Source organism: Pantherophis guttatus, chromosome 9 (genome assembly GCF_059756535.1).
Source record: "Pantherophis guttatus breed Tessera chromosome 9, ASM5975653v1, whole genome shotgun sequence".
Taxonomy (NCBI): domain Eukaryota; kingdom Metazoa; phylum Chordata; class Lepidosauria; order Squamata; family Colubridae; genus Pantherophis; species Pantherophis guttatus.
In genome coordinates this window covers 15,192,241-15,207,346 of record NC_142071.1, presented here as the reverse complement: position 1 = coordinate 15,207,346, position 15,106 = coordinate 15,192,241, and positions in this window count along the sequence as shown.

The following is a 15,106-nucleotide window of genomic DNA, read 5'->3' as shown; positions in this document are numbered from 1 at the left end:
AGCCATGGAGCGCTTTAAAGGTGATAACCAGAACCTTGAAGCGCACTCGGAAGGCCACCGGGAGCCAGTGCAGCTCGCGCAGGAGAGGTGTTACATGGGAACTCCATGTCGCTCCCATAACCACCCACACGGCCACACTCTGCACCAGTTGGAGCCTCCGAGTGCACCTCAAGGGGAGCCCCATGTAGAGAGCGTTACAATAGTCCAGACAAGAGGTGACGAGGGCATGAGTGACTGTGTATAGAGAATCCCGATCTAGAAAGGGACGCAACTGGCGGATCAGGCGAACCTGATGAAAAATCCTCCCAGTCACGGCCGTCAAGTGCTCTTCTAAAGACAGCCATGAATCCAGGAGGATGCTCACGTTGCAAGCCCTTTCCATGGGGGCCAATGATTCGCCCCCCAATAGTCAGCGATGGCACCAGCTGACTATATCGGGACATTGGAACCACAGCCACTCTGTCTTGGATGGGTTGAGCCTGAGCCTGTTTCTCCCCATCCAGATCCGTACGGCCTCCAGGCACCGGGACATCACTTCAAGGGCATCGTTGGAGTGGTCCGGGGTGGAGATGTACAGCTGGGTGTCGTCAGTGTACTGATGGTACTTCACCCTGAAACCACGGATGATCTCGCCCAGCAGCTTTACATAAATGTTGAACAAAAGGGGTGAGAGGACCAATCCCTGTGGCACCCCACATATAAGGGGCCTCGGGGTCGACCTCTGCCCCCCTGTCAACCAGACTCTGACTGGTCAGAGAGAAAGGAGGAGAACCACCGTAGTACGGTGCCTCCCACCCCCAACTCTTCCAACCGGTGCAGCATGATACCATGGTCGATGGTATCAAAAGCCGCTGAGAGATCTAACAGGACCAGGACAGAGGAGCAAGCCCTCCAGAGATCATCAACCAACGTGACCAATGCCGTTTTCGTGCTGTACCCAGGCCTGAAACCCGACTGGAACGGATCCAGATACGATGTTTCATCCAGGTACTGGGGAAGCTGTCGCGCAATCACACTCTCAACAACCTTCATGACAAAGCGGAGGTTGGAGACTGGACGATAATTAGCCAATACTGCCGGGTCCAGGGAGGGCTTCTTGAGGAGAGGCCTCACCACCGCCTCCTTCAAGGCAGCAGGGAAGGCACCCTCACCCAATGAAGCATTTATAATCCCCTGGAGCCAGCCTCGCGTCACCTCCCGGGAAGCCAGCACTAACCAGGAGGGACATGGGTCCAACAAACATGTGGTCGCGTTCAATCTACCCAGAATCCTGTCCATGTCATCTGGGGTCACAGGATCAAACTCATCCCAGATAACATTCTCAAGACCTGCCTCAGTCACCCTCACTGGACCTACCCAATCGGAGTCCAGACCTTCCCGAATCTGAGTGATTTTGTCATGCAGATATTGAACAAAATCTTCCCTCCAAGGGGTCCTCCCATGCTTCCTGGTGGAGCAGGGAGCGGGTCACCCTAAACAGGGCGGCCGGGCAATTATCTGATGATGCAATAAGAGCAGCAAAATGGGTACATTTTGCTGCTTTTATCACCACTAGGTAATTCTTAATATGAGATCTTACCAGTGTCCAGTCCGATTCAGAAAGACTAGCCCTCCAACTACTCTCTAAGCGTCTTTCCCTCAGCTCCTCGGTGAACCAAGGAGCCAGGTGAGATCGGCGCCGGGTCAGAGGCTGCAAAGGCACGACTCGATCCAGAGCTCCAGCGGCTGCCCTGTCCCAGGTGGCCACTAGGTCTCCAGTCGAGGCGTGAGCGAGATCCTCGGGGATTCGCCCAAGCTCCATCTGGAACCTATCAGGTTCCATCAGGCGCCTGGGGCGGTACCATCTTACCGGTTCCGCCTCCCTGTGGCGGGGTACCGCGGTTTGAAGGTCAAGGCGAAGGAGAGAGTGATCCGACCATGACAAGGGCTCAATGACTATGTCCCCTATCTCAAGATCACTTTTGAGTGATTAAGGTATCAAGGTACCTTAATCAGATTAAGGTAGCCTTGTCTACCTCTCAGGTTAGCAGCAGTCCTTTCAAAGAGCCTTGGTACTACAGTGGTTTAAAGCACCCTGTTATTAACACAGCTGCCTGCAATTTACTGCTGGTTCGAATCTCTCCAAGGCTCAAGGTTGACTCAGCCTTCCATCCTTTCTAAGGTAGGTTAAATGAGGACCCAGTTTGTGGGGGCAATAAGCTGACTTTGTATAAATATACAAAAGTATGAAGGCTATTGCTTAACGCACTGTAAGCCGCCCTGAGTCTCCGGAGAAGGGCGGCATATAAATCAAATAAAAAAAAAAGTGAATTATAAGCAATATAAACAGTTGCAAATAAAATACAAGCAATAGGAGAGAAAAAGAAATATTATAGGATTTTTTTTTTACCATAAGAGAGTCTATATCAATAGCTCTGCAGGTAGGGGTAGAAACGGGGTGGGAAAAGACCATTACTGTAGTGACTGCCAGTCTCAATATCCTTCTCTTAGAGTAGTCGGTGGAAATGAGTCCCAGCTACTGTATCCAGAGATCTTGCTATCTGGGGCTGATGGGAGTTTATTGGGTTTGGGAAAAATGTTTCAAAGAAATAGCACAGAGCACATTTTTGTTCTGAGAGCTAGTAAACAAAAGTAAATACCCTGGCACCAAAGCAAGAGACAGATGGAAACTGGATGAAGAGAAGGTCATTCAGTCTGTTGCATTTGCCTGGCAGGAGAAAGCAGCATAAGAATTAGAATACAAATTGGGTTTATATCAGTGGTGAAATCTGAACCGGTTTGCCACCGGTTCACTGGCCACGCATGTGCAGTGTGTGCCAACACGTGCTGCATGCGCACGCAAGCACAGTGTGAGACAAACACAGCTGCGTGTGCATGCACTGTGCACACGGAATGCACACTGTGCATGTGCACATGCGCAGTACGCACCAAACATGTGCTTTGCACAGAAAAAGGCTTGGGAAGGTAAGTAGAACAGCAAGGGGAGGGGACAGCTGTGCCATGCAATTTAGATTCACTAGAAAGCAGGATTTCCTGCTTTCTAGCGATTTTAAATTGCGCGGCACAGCTGATCATCGGAAATACCAGTTCAGAGGAATTGGTAGCTTTTTTTACTAACAGTTCGCACGAACTGGTAGTTTTTATCACTACTGGTTCGGCCGAACCGATGCGAACCGGTAGCATTTCACCACTAGTTTATATTTGATATACAGCCATCACTGGGATTATTTATATTATATATTATGTATAATATTATATATATATATATATATATATATATATATATATATATATATATATATATATATATATATATATATATATATATATATATATATATATATATATATATATATATATATATATATATATATATATATATATATATATATAGTTCTACAGCCCTAGGTTCTGTGAAATCTCATTCACAAGTTTCTGGGCCTTTTTTTCTGCTGACAAACTGCAACTCTGTGTTGCTCTCTGGGAGACTCAGATAGCTATTTCTGCCTCTTAAGGCGCCTTCGGTGAGCCACACCCACAATATGCACATAAAAGCCTACGAAAAAGGAAAAAAGATACATTGCACCTTTACAGGGAGGATATCTGAGAAGTGGGTGTGGCTCACCGAAGACGCCTTAAGAGGCAGAAATAGCTATCTGAGTCTCCCAGAGAGCAACACAGAGTTGCAGTTTGTCAGCAGAAAAAAAGGCCCAGAAACTTGTGAATGAGATTTCACAGAACCTAGGGCTGTAGAACAACTAAGTTTACGTAGGTAAAACCTGGCTAGAAAGAATATGCATATATACATATACATATACATATACATATACATATACATATACATATACATATACATATACATATACATATACATATATGTTTTCTGAGGTTTTCGCGGGTGTTTGTATGTAGGTCTTTGATTATTTGGGTTTTCTCCCGCATAAAATTGGAGGTGTCTTGGCAACGTTTCAACGAAGTCTCATTCGTCATCTTCAGGCTGGTATTTTCGGCTTCGTGCTTCTAGGAGCAATGTGTGTGATTGCAGCTGTTTCTTCCTTTTAACTGCCAGTGGGGGTGTGAATTGATTGGGTGGGAGCTTGGCTGTGTTCTGATTGGGTGGAGGTGTGTTCTGATTGGTTGGGGGTTTGGTTGTGCTCTGATTGGATGTGGGGTTGGCTGTGCCCTGATTGGCTGGGTGTGTGTTCTGTTTAGGTGGGGGCTTGGTTATGCTCGGGTTAGTCTGCGTAGCAGGGGGATTTGAGCTGGTGAGCTGTGTTGCTGTTGTTTGGCTTCGTGTTCGTGGCCGTGCCACCTCTTCATGGTGGGTGTCAGTCTGCTTCATGTATGGATTGGAGGGGTTTAAAATGGCTAATGATGCAGCTGTGGTCTGGCTTCTGGTCCATGGTCGTGCCTCATCATCAGTCTGGGTTTGAGTCTGCTTTCTGCGTGGGTGTGTGGTGGTTACATCTTGTGTGGCTCTCGTGAGTGTGGGTCTGGTGTCATTCTTTGTGTTAGGGACTCGTTTGTCAATAAGGGCGGGTTTCCAAATGGCTGTTAGGCAGGAGGTATCATCTCGTTTATTCATGCTGTGTGGACGTTTTCCTATCTCGATGGCTTCTCTGATTATTCTGTTGTTAAAGTGTTCAGTTTTGGCGATAGTCAATATCATATCCTGTGGCTTTGAGGTATTGGACAAGGGAAGAAGTTGGTTCCTCTTTTCTGACTGAGTTCTTGTGTTCTTCAATGCATGCACTTATTCTTCTGTTGGTTTGTCCGATGTATGTGGTGGGGCAGGCGGTGCATGGGATTTCATATACTCCTTGATTTTCTAACTCAATTTTGTCTTTGGGGTTTCTTAGGATGGTGGATATTTTTCAGTTTGTGCAGAATGCTGTCTTGATTAATATATATATATATATATATATATATATATATATATATATATATATATATATATATATATATATATATATATATATATATATATATATATATATATATATATATATATATATATATATATATATATATAGATTAATTTTTATATTATATAGATTGATTTTTATATTATATAGATTAATTTATATTATATAGATTAATATATTTTATATATATATATATATATATATATATATATATATATATATTTATATTTATATTTATTCAATTAATATGCCGCCCCTCTCCGAAGACCCGGGGCAGCTCACAATACACTCAAAATATCACTATAAAAACACCTAAAAATTAAAAACATTAAAGACATTAAAACCCATTCACACCATTCATGGCCGGATCTTGTCAGCTCGCAAAGTGAGATCAACGGCCCCAGGCCTGCTGGAAAAGCCAGATCTTCACCGCTTTTCGGAAGGCCAATAGGGTGGGGATGGTCCGGACCTAAGGAGGTAACTGGTTCCAAAGAGCTGGAGCAGCCACAGAGAAGGCCCTCCCCCGTGGGCCCGCCAGCCAGCATTGTTTAGCTGACGGGACCCAGAGGAGACCAACTCTGTGGGATCTTACCGGTCGCTGGGAGCTATGCGGTAGAAGGCGGTCTCGAAGATAACCTGGCCCTGAACCATGTAGGGCTTTAAGGTAATAACCAACACCTTGAATTGTGACCGGAGACCAATAGGGAGCCAGTGCAGCTTGCGGAGAATTGGTATAATGTGGGTGTACCTAGGTGCACCCATGACAGCTCGCACGGCTGTGTTCTGGACCAACTGTAGTCTCCGAACACTTTTCAAGGGTAGCCCCATGTAGAGCATGTTGCAATAATCTAACCATGAGGTGACAAGGGCATGAGTGACAGTGAAGAGAGCCTCCTGATCCAAGTAGGGTCGCAATTGGTGCACCAGGCGAACCTGTGCAAAGGCCCCCCTAGCCACAGCTGTCAGATGTTGCTCTAATCTTAGCTGTGAGTCTAGGAGGACACCCAAATTGTGAGCCCGTTCTGAGGGGGACAATTTCTCCCCCCCCCCCCAGAACCAAGGATGGACAATCGACATAGTCTTTAGGAGGCAATACCCACAGCCACTCGGTCTTGTCTGGGTTAAGTCTGAGCCTGTTGACTCCCATCCAGACCCTCACAGTCTCCAGGCACTGGCACATCACATCCACCACATCACTGAATTGACGCAGGTTAGAGATATACAGCTGGGTATCATCAGCGTATTGCTGATACCTCGACTCATATCGTCGGATGATCTCACCCAGTGGCTTCATGTAGATGTTAAATAGGAGGGGAGAGAGGACCGAGCCCTGAGACACCCCAAAAACGAGGGGCCTAGGGGTCAACCTCTGTCCTCCTACCAACACCGACTGTAACCAACCAGAGAGATAGGAGGAGAACCACCGTAACACAGTGCCTCCCACTTCCAGCTCCCTTAGTCGTCCCAAAGGATACCATGGTCAATGGTATCGAAAGCCGCTGAGAGGTCAAGTAGCACCAAGATGGAGGAATGACCCCCATCTTGGGCTCACCAGAGATCATCCATCAGTGTGACCAAAGCAGTTTCCATGCTGTAGCCAGGCCTGAAGCCAGACTGAAAAAGGTCTAGATAATCCATTTCCTCCAATGACTGCAGGAGCTGAAGTGCCACCACTTTCTCTACAACCTTTCCCACAAAGGGTAGGTTGGAGACTGGACGAAAGTTCTTTAATTCTGCTGGATCCAGGGAAAGCTTCTTGAGGAGGGGCCTTACAACCACTTCCTTTAATGGTTGCGGGAAGGCCCCTTCCCTCAAGGATGCGTTAACTAAAATCTGGAGCCAACCTCGTGTCACCTCCCTGCTGCCCGAAACCAGCCAGGAGGGCCACGGGTCCAACAAACAAGTGGAGGAACTCATTGCTCCTACAGCCTTGTCCACTTCCTCAGGAGTTACAGGCTCAAACTCATCCCACACAATAGGACTAAGACCTGCCCCCATCATCTCGGTCGGAATTGCCCAATCAGAGTCCAGGTCCATCTGAATCTGAATGACTTTATCTGACAGGAACTGCACAAACTCCTTAGCTCTACCCTGCAAGGGCTCCTCCACTCCCCCTACATTAAGGAGGGAGTGAGTCACCCTAAATAGGATGGCTGGGCGCGAATCAGCGGATGCAATAAGTGTGGAAAAATGCAAACATTTTGCCGCCTGTATCGCCACTAAATAAGTCCTAATAAAGGCTCTTAAGAGTGTTCGGTCAGATTCGGAGTTACTAGTCCTCCAGCGTCGCTCTAGACATCTCTTCTGGTGCTTCATCTCCCAGAGCTCCTCGGTAAACCAGGGAGCTTTCCTGGATCCACCGCCATGGAGAGGTCGCAAAGGCACAATCTGGTCCAGTGCCCCAGATGCCACCCTATTCCAGGCAGCCGCCAGGGACTCAGCCAGACTGTGGACAAGGGAGTCAGGTATCTCCCCAAGCTCCTTCTGGAACCCTTCAGGGTCCATTAGGTGCGTGGGGCGGCACCACGTAATCGGTTCTGCCTCCCTGCGATGAAGGAGTAGTGTCCTGAAGTCCAACCTCAGCAGGAAATAATCTGACCACGACAAGGGAGAAGCATCTATACCCCTTAATTCCAGATCATATCTCCACTGCCCTGAGAGAAACACCAAGTCAGATGTGTCCCCCCCCCATGAGTCGGACCCTGAACTACTTGGGTCAGGTCCATGGTTGTCATGGAAGCCATGAACTCCTGAGCCACATCTGAGGATTCGCCAAGTGACAGCAAATTGAAGTCCCCCAGTACCATAAGCCTGGGGAACTCCATCGCCAGCCCAGCTACCGCCTCTAGCAGCAGAGGCAGGGCTGTTGTAATGCAGCTGGGAGGCAGGTACATCAGTAACAAGCCCAACTGAACCCCTGAATCCAACCTTAAGAGGAGACACTTACACCCAACAATCTCAGGGGCAGGGATCCTGCGAGGGCAAAGACTCTTCCGGACAATAGCTGCCATTCCTCCACCCCTTCCCTGGAGTCGCGGCTGATGCAATATCTGGAACTCGTCTGGGCACATTTCTGAGAGGGGCACACATCCCTCCTGGCCCAGCCAGGTCTCAGTTATGCATGCCAGGTCAGCCCCCTCCTCCAGGATTAAGTCCCGAATGAGGGGGGTCTTGTTAACAACAGACCTGGCATTAAACAGCAGCAGCCTGTGGCCAGGGCCCTGACATCCCGAGTCACCAGGTATACGAGGTGAGCCCGGTGAACCAGAACCAGAGGGGCCGGAACAAGTAATCACTTTGAGACAGCGAGTCCTAGTTCCCCGAGAGCGGTCTACCCCTCGGCTCCCGCCATATCTACCTCTCCCAGTCATAACCGCAATACTCCAGCTCTCCAACACCCCAGAAATCCCCTCCCCCACCTCAATGGCCCCCTCCTCCCTGGCAGTCAAGGCACCCACTCATACCGAGCCGAGGGTCATATCTGAGCCCCCATCTGCTTCTGATTGCACACTCAGCAGAGGGGGCTCCATTCCTTGCCCCCGGCTCCCTCATTCTCCCCAAATTCACCCATTTCAAACCCATCCCTTCCATCCCATCCATCCCAACACCCCCTCACATACACACACGCACATCCTCCCCAAGATAAAATTAATTATTGTCATGTGTGCGTTACCAACAAGACAGAAGAGGGAATGTTATCCTCCACACCTCCTTTGCCACAGGGCCAAAAACAAGCAGAGGAAGGGGGATAATTATGTTGATCGTTCAGTTTTTCTTTTAATTATCTGCACTGCTCAGAGTCACAAGCAAGCAAGGTGAGCGGCTGTATAAAGTCAATAAGCAAGCTTTGCTGAAACAAATAATTAAATTCCAACGTTGGAGCTCGGCGGGAAGAAGCTCGGCTGGACGTGGTCCTATGTCTTGACAGCATGAACTTTTCTTAGCTTTTTTGTTTTTGTCCTTGGAAATCTCAAAGGTTTATTGCTTTGTTAGCTAAGGAAAGACTGATATCTCCATTGCTAATAAATTCCTAGTGTGACTAGCATTAATAATAAAGGCAAGATCTTTTCTCTTTTCCACTCTGTTTTTGCATTTTCTTCCCCTCTAGCTGGGTATACATGTATAAAACTATGTGTTTTCCAATCTCATTCAGCAGCGAGTAGAAGTAAATAGGTTTACAAAGCTTCCTTATGCCTGGTCACATCATTGGACTGCATTGTATCAGTCACTATTGCTTCCTACAGCTATCCTCTTGAAGCCGTTCAGAAGCATTGGAATATAATGCTCATTCTGGTGAGCATTCATGACAAGGATCTACTTTGTTATATGGGGGTTATACCTGTTGAGAAGGATGTTTTGATAGGATTTAGGTAGGGAACATTCTTGAGGAAGATGGGAATTGAATTTAGGACTTTCTGTATTCAAAGCAGGCCTTCAGATCTTGACCTATACGCTTGACCCACTCAAGTAGGATTCTTCCATATTACAAATTCAGAGAAGCAGAAAAGGAAAGGATGAATCACCATCCTACTTCCCTTAATTTGCATATGGACAACTGGCTAAGTGCCATCCACTTCTTCCTCTGGAGGAGTGATTAATATGTGCATGTTTCAGACTCACAAATGTGTCCCAATGGAATAAATGTTCATGCGTTTGGTTTGAAACATACAGATAGTCTTCGACTTACAACCATTCTTACAACGGCACCGAAAAAGTGACCCATGACAGGTCCTCACACCTATAACCATTGCAGGCTGTTTACACGTTTATTTATCATGGTAGGATAGTTTTCTTATGGGTATCTAAGTCCAAAATACTCTTCCTCTTCTTTTTTCTTATGATTGAACAGATTACATAATTTAATTAAAAAAACATGCACATCAATTATCACAATAAGTGGAGCTATTGAATGTTGCATAACTGATCTATAACTTCAATTGGACTCTCACACAAAGGATTTATTTCACCCATTTTATTATTTTCCAACTTGAAGCAGTCACTTTTAAAAACATGTTACTAAATTGAATTTAAAATTCTTTTACAAAAACAAGGTCCTGCAGAAACTAGTGTATGTATGTATGTATGTATGTATGTATGTATGTATGTATGTATTTGTAATTTGTAATTAATAGTTAGTTAGAATAACATAATGATTACTGAGTATTAATATAACTCCTTTTAAAAATATTGTCTATTTTTATTAGACAAATATTAGATGCAATATTCAACTCTATTCTTTGGGAGGACAGCTACTGAATGGCTCAAATATTTTGGCCACCTAATGAGAAGAGAGGACTCTTTGGAAAAGACCCTGAAGTTGGGAAAGACTGAAGGCAAAAGGAGAAGGAAATGGTAGAGGATGAGATGGTTAGTGTGATCAACACAATGAACATGAATTTGGGCAAAACACAGGAGACAGTGGAGGACAGTGGGACCTAGTGTATTCTGGTACATGGGGTCACGAAAAGTCAGACACGACATAGCAATTGAACAACAACACAAAAACATAATGTTGTCTAATCCTCCTTCATGCACATGTATTAATAACTCCCATAATATTGCTGTCAAGCTTCGAGGTGTCAGATATGCCTTCTTTCAATACCCAAGAAAGAAAAACCCCAACTCCATTTTCATAGAGAAAGGTACTGAGTAAGAACTGAATGCAACCAAAGGAAAGCAAGGTCTGAGGCAAAAGGCGCGGAAAATATATATAGAAAGCATCCCCAAAACCCTTCCCCCAACCGTCCAGTGAAAATTATCCAATCCACATTTCCCCAGGGGTCATGTGGGGTGCAACGTCCGATGGTGCCATCCTCCTGCTCTGCCACGACGGTCGACCTTGAGTTGTTATCAGCTTCAAAGAAAACGCTGAAGAAAACTTTCTCTGCTCTTCTCCACCAGCTCACTTCCCCCCTGCCAGACATTCCAATAGCTCCCCCCTCCCCCCATTACAATGGCAGCCGAGCAAGCAAGTAAAGAAAAAGTGAAGGCTGACCCGCGGTCTAGCCGGTTGGATAAAGCTGTGTTTTAGATTTTTGTTGATAAAGTCTTGTAGTTTCCCCAACTCCCGGGGGGTCATGGGGTAGATTTTTGGTTTAGGGAGTTCTACCCCAGGGAAGATTTCAATGGTACAGTCCGTTGGCTGGGGGGGCAGCACGTCTGACACCCTTTCACTGAACATCTCCCGGAGGTCCCGGTACTCTTTTGGGATCTTTTCTTCCCCCACAATATGGTCTGTCACAGTTGCGGCCCCTTCGCTCGCCCCTTCAGTCACGCAATGGGGTTCCTCCCCTCTCTTCCCTTGTTGCTTGGAACGGATGCGCAACACGCCCGTTTTCCAGTTTATGCGCAGGTTCCATTTTCGGAGCCAGGGCAACCCAAGTAGGAGGGGCCGTTCCATGCCTGGGGCCACAATAAAACTCAGAGTCTCTAGGTGATCCCCCATCCTCATCTCGATTGGTTTGGTCACAAAATGGGCTGCCCCCCCCAGCCACCAATCCGTCTAGCTGACAGAATGCGATACGCCTTTTCATCATTTTTAGTCTTAGACCCATCTGTTCTACAATGTCTGGGCTGATGACACATCTGGTGCATCCTGAATCTAGAAGAGCTAGCATCTGCCCGTGGGCCCCAGTGGATAGTACTTTTAGTTCTACTGGGATGGACATGGGGCCCCCATTTTGACTTACCAGGAGGTCTTCATTGGAATCGGTTTCGGTTTCGCTGTTGTCGGTGATGGTCAGAGTTCCCAACTCACCCTGTTTCAACAACTTCTACTCCTTTTAGGGTGGTCTCGCAGGCTCTCACGGGTGCTTTATCGGCTCTCTTTCCTCTGGTAGAGGGCGCCTTGGGTCCAGGCTTGGAGAAGCACTCAGCGGCTCGGTGCCCCTCCTTTCCACATTTGAAACACATGGAGGATTTTGGTTTTAACCCTGCCGTCCCCATTACGGCCTTTGGCGCCCCCTTGTGGAATGAGGAGGGTGGTTGATCCCAGGTACCCCATCACGGAGACGACCTCGGGCCAAGTCGATCTCCACGTCCGCTGCCAACACGTACCAGCTCTGCAGATCGTTAGGGGCCCCTCGGGAATGGCAATCCTTGTAGACATCCTCATTTAGCCCATCTTTATAGTTCTCCAGTAGGGCCACCTCTGACCACCCTCTCATGTAGGGTGCCAACTCGCAGAACTTCTGGGTGTACTCCGCCACCAATCTCCGCCCCTGGTGAATGGCCTTCATTCTAATTCTCGCCCTTCCCTCAGCTAATGGGTCCTCAAAATGTGTTCTGAGAGCTGCCATGAATTGATCATAATTCCTCAGCAAGGGGGAATTTTCATTGTGGAGCCCCACCATCCATTCAGCTGCTACCCCCTCCAGGGCCTTGGTAACGCATCTCACACATGCGACATCGGAGAGGAAATCCTCCCCCCAGTCTGCATGTGGTTCCACACTTGGGTTAGAAAAAATCCCAACTTCTTTGGGTCTCCTCCGTATCTTTCTGATAGCAAGGGAGTTTGGGACTTGCTTCTCTTCAGTGGCGGTGGCTGTCCTGCCGGGGGGGCCTGGGCTGCAGCAGCCGCTTGAGCTCTGGAGGCCTGAGCTGTTTCTTCCCTGGCTTGGCCTCTCTCTTCCACACAAGCAGCAGCCTCTGTTCCACCCCGGGGCCATTCATCCTCTGTTACAATTGAAAATACCTAACCTGTTTTCTGTAAATATGTATATTTGTATATATGTTAAATGTATGATGTCACTATGCTCCTTCCCATTGGTCCCTACTTACCTTTTGCCCCGCCTCCTCTGTATATAAATTGATGCTCCTGTCAGAGCCCCTGCTGTCCAAATATAATCCTGAGGAAGACAAGAAATAAATAAATACCCTTGTTATAAGAAAGCCTCCAGTCTATTATATTGGGCCTAACCAGAATAATCAAATAAGTAACAAATTGGTAGCAAGAGGATGGTTTGGTAGGCCCAACCAACCTAAAAATGCAAGAATCACAAAATGAAAAAAGAAGACCTGTCACTAGATATCTAATGAAAAGAATGGCAGCCCAGCTGACTCCTGAAAAAAATACACTAACTGAAGAAATGAAGAAATATACACAATTCCAAGAAAAGGAATTCCTGACAAACTCCAAACAATCAATAGATGAAACAGAAGTCGCTTCCTCAGCCTCAAACAGGGAAGGTGACATAAAAAGAAAAATACTAGACTTAATACAAATGACTCCAGATGACTCAAGTCTGATCGCGAAACTCCACAGCCTAGCAAACAATCACGGAGCAGCATCAGATGAAGAGATCGAACATAATAAACATAAAAAATCCACGGTAAGGAAGTCAACACCTGACTACAACACTAACAATGAAGCTGGCAATGGTTTCCCGCCTTTTTCATGGCGGCCATCTTATGCATCTATTCCTTCTAAAATGGCCGACCAATCACTAAAAGACTTCCGAAATTCAAATTACCAGGCGGGAAACGGAACCTACAAAGAAAATAACTCACCGATTTCAGAAATAAATAGAAAACAACTATGGAGCAAATATACTAACCAACCTAATGAACTAGAAATAAATAATGCCATGCAGGTGTTAACCGCAGCAGTCAGAGCTAAGCTAAAATTATCAAACTCTCAATCAGAAGACACAAGAAAACTCTCCGAACTAACAACTAACAAAAGTCAAAAAGAATTAGACTACCCAGAGGAAGAACTAGCCACCCAAGAAAAAATGCACTGACAATCATACCCTGAAAAATACCACCCGAGGCCCACACAGGACAACCAAGACCCCAAATTTAAAGTAACATACTTGCCTGTCGCAGAACACCTTGCCAAGCGATCCAACTTCACCGCCACTGAAAGTCCGAATCAGGCTCCGTTTTCCAGCCGCATCGAGAAACAAGGCCGCCAAGCCTCCGATGACCATTTTGCTGATCGCCGCGGTTCCGGAGACTTCCCGACGAGCTGGACAGCATCCCGGACAATTTTCAGCCAACAGAGGCCTTCCAGAGACAAAGCCGAAGACCAGAAGGCCGACTGGGACTTCATCCCGGGAGCCGCAAGCACAGGATCCTCTCTCGTTGACTGCTGGGGAAGAATGAGATCTGAGCATGCGCAGAACGAACCTGCAAAGAAAAAAGAAGGAGACATAAATACAAGTCAGCGCAGATCCAGCCAAAACATAGAGATAAGTCAATACAGACATGCCTCTAGTATACCTCTGCCTTATTGTGAGTATGCTAAGGTTTTAAACCATGGACAGCTCCTGAATGTAAGTAACTTCTCACAACACTCTGAGACACTACCTACAGACTTTATAAAATTAAATTTAAATGGAAATAATCTGATGGAATGGAGCCAGCAGCTCCAGATCATATATTTGAGAGAAAACATTTTGTTTTTTTATTAATGATCCCCCAGACAAACCCTGGACTTATGAAATGGACTGCCTCCACCATAAGGCTTATTATATACTCATTGCTTCTATATCCCCAAGTATTTTTCCTAGCCTTGAACATAATCTAACTGTATCTGAAGTATTCCAAAAAATATTTAATTTATTTTATAGCAAAAGTGTAGCCACAACTACTAGAATTTCAAGGGAATTCCACTCTGCCAGGCTAAAGCATGGTACCCCTATGAGTGAACACATTCTAAATCTGAATGCAACCAGAGCAGAGCTCATCCAAAGGGGGGAGAATATATCTGATGGGACTATGAAAAGTATTATAATCAATTCATTAGACACCAGCTGGGATAATTACATTACTTTACTTGATAGCTTAAGTTTAGAACATCTTACCTTAGAAAATCTTACCAATAAACTTATAGCTGAAGACAAACTTAAAAGGGAACAATCTATACATCAAAGGGAAGGCAGAAACCAAAAAAGAGTAGATTTCAGAGTCAGGGATAGATACGCACCTGAATGCACAATATGTGGATCTGAAAAACATCAGAAAAGAGATTGCCCCAAGAACGCAGGATATAAAGATACATATTATCACAAAGATAGGTCAGATAGAAGAATCCATTTCTCAGATAGAACTTCTCCTGACTACAGATATAAACGCAGGGAATCACCCTATTCAAAGGACAGAAAAAGATACAGAGACAACTCTAGGGAAAACAGATATGGATCACTATATGGAATAAAAGACAGTAATACATCAACATC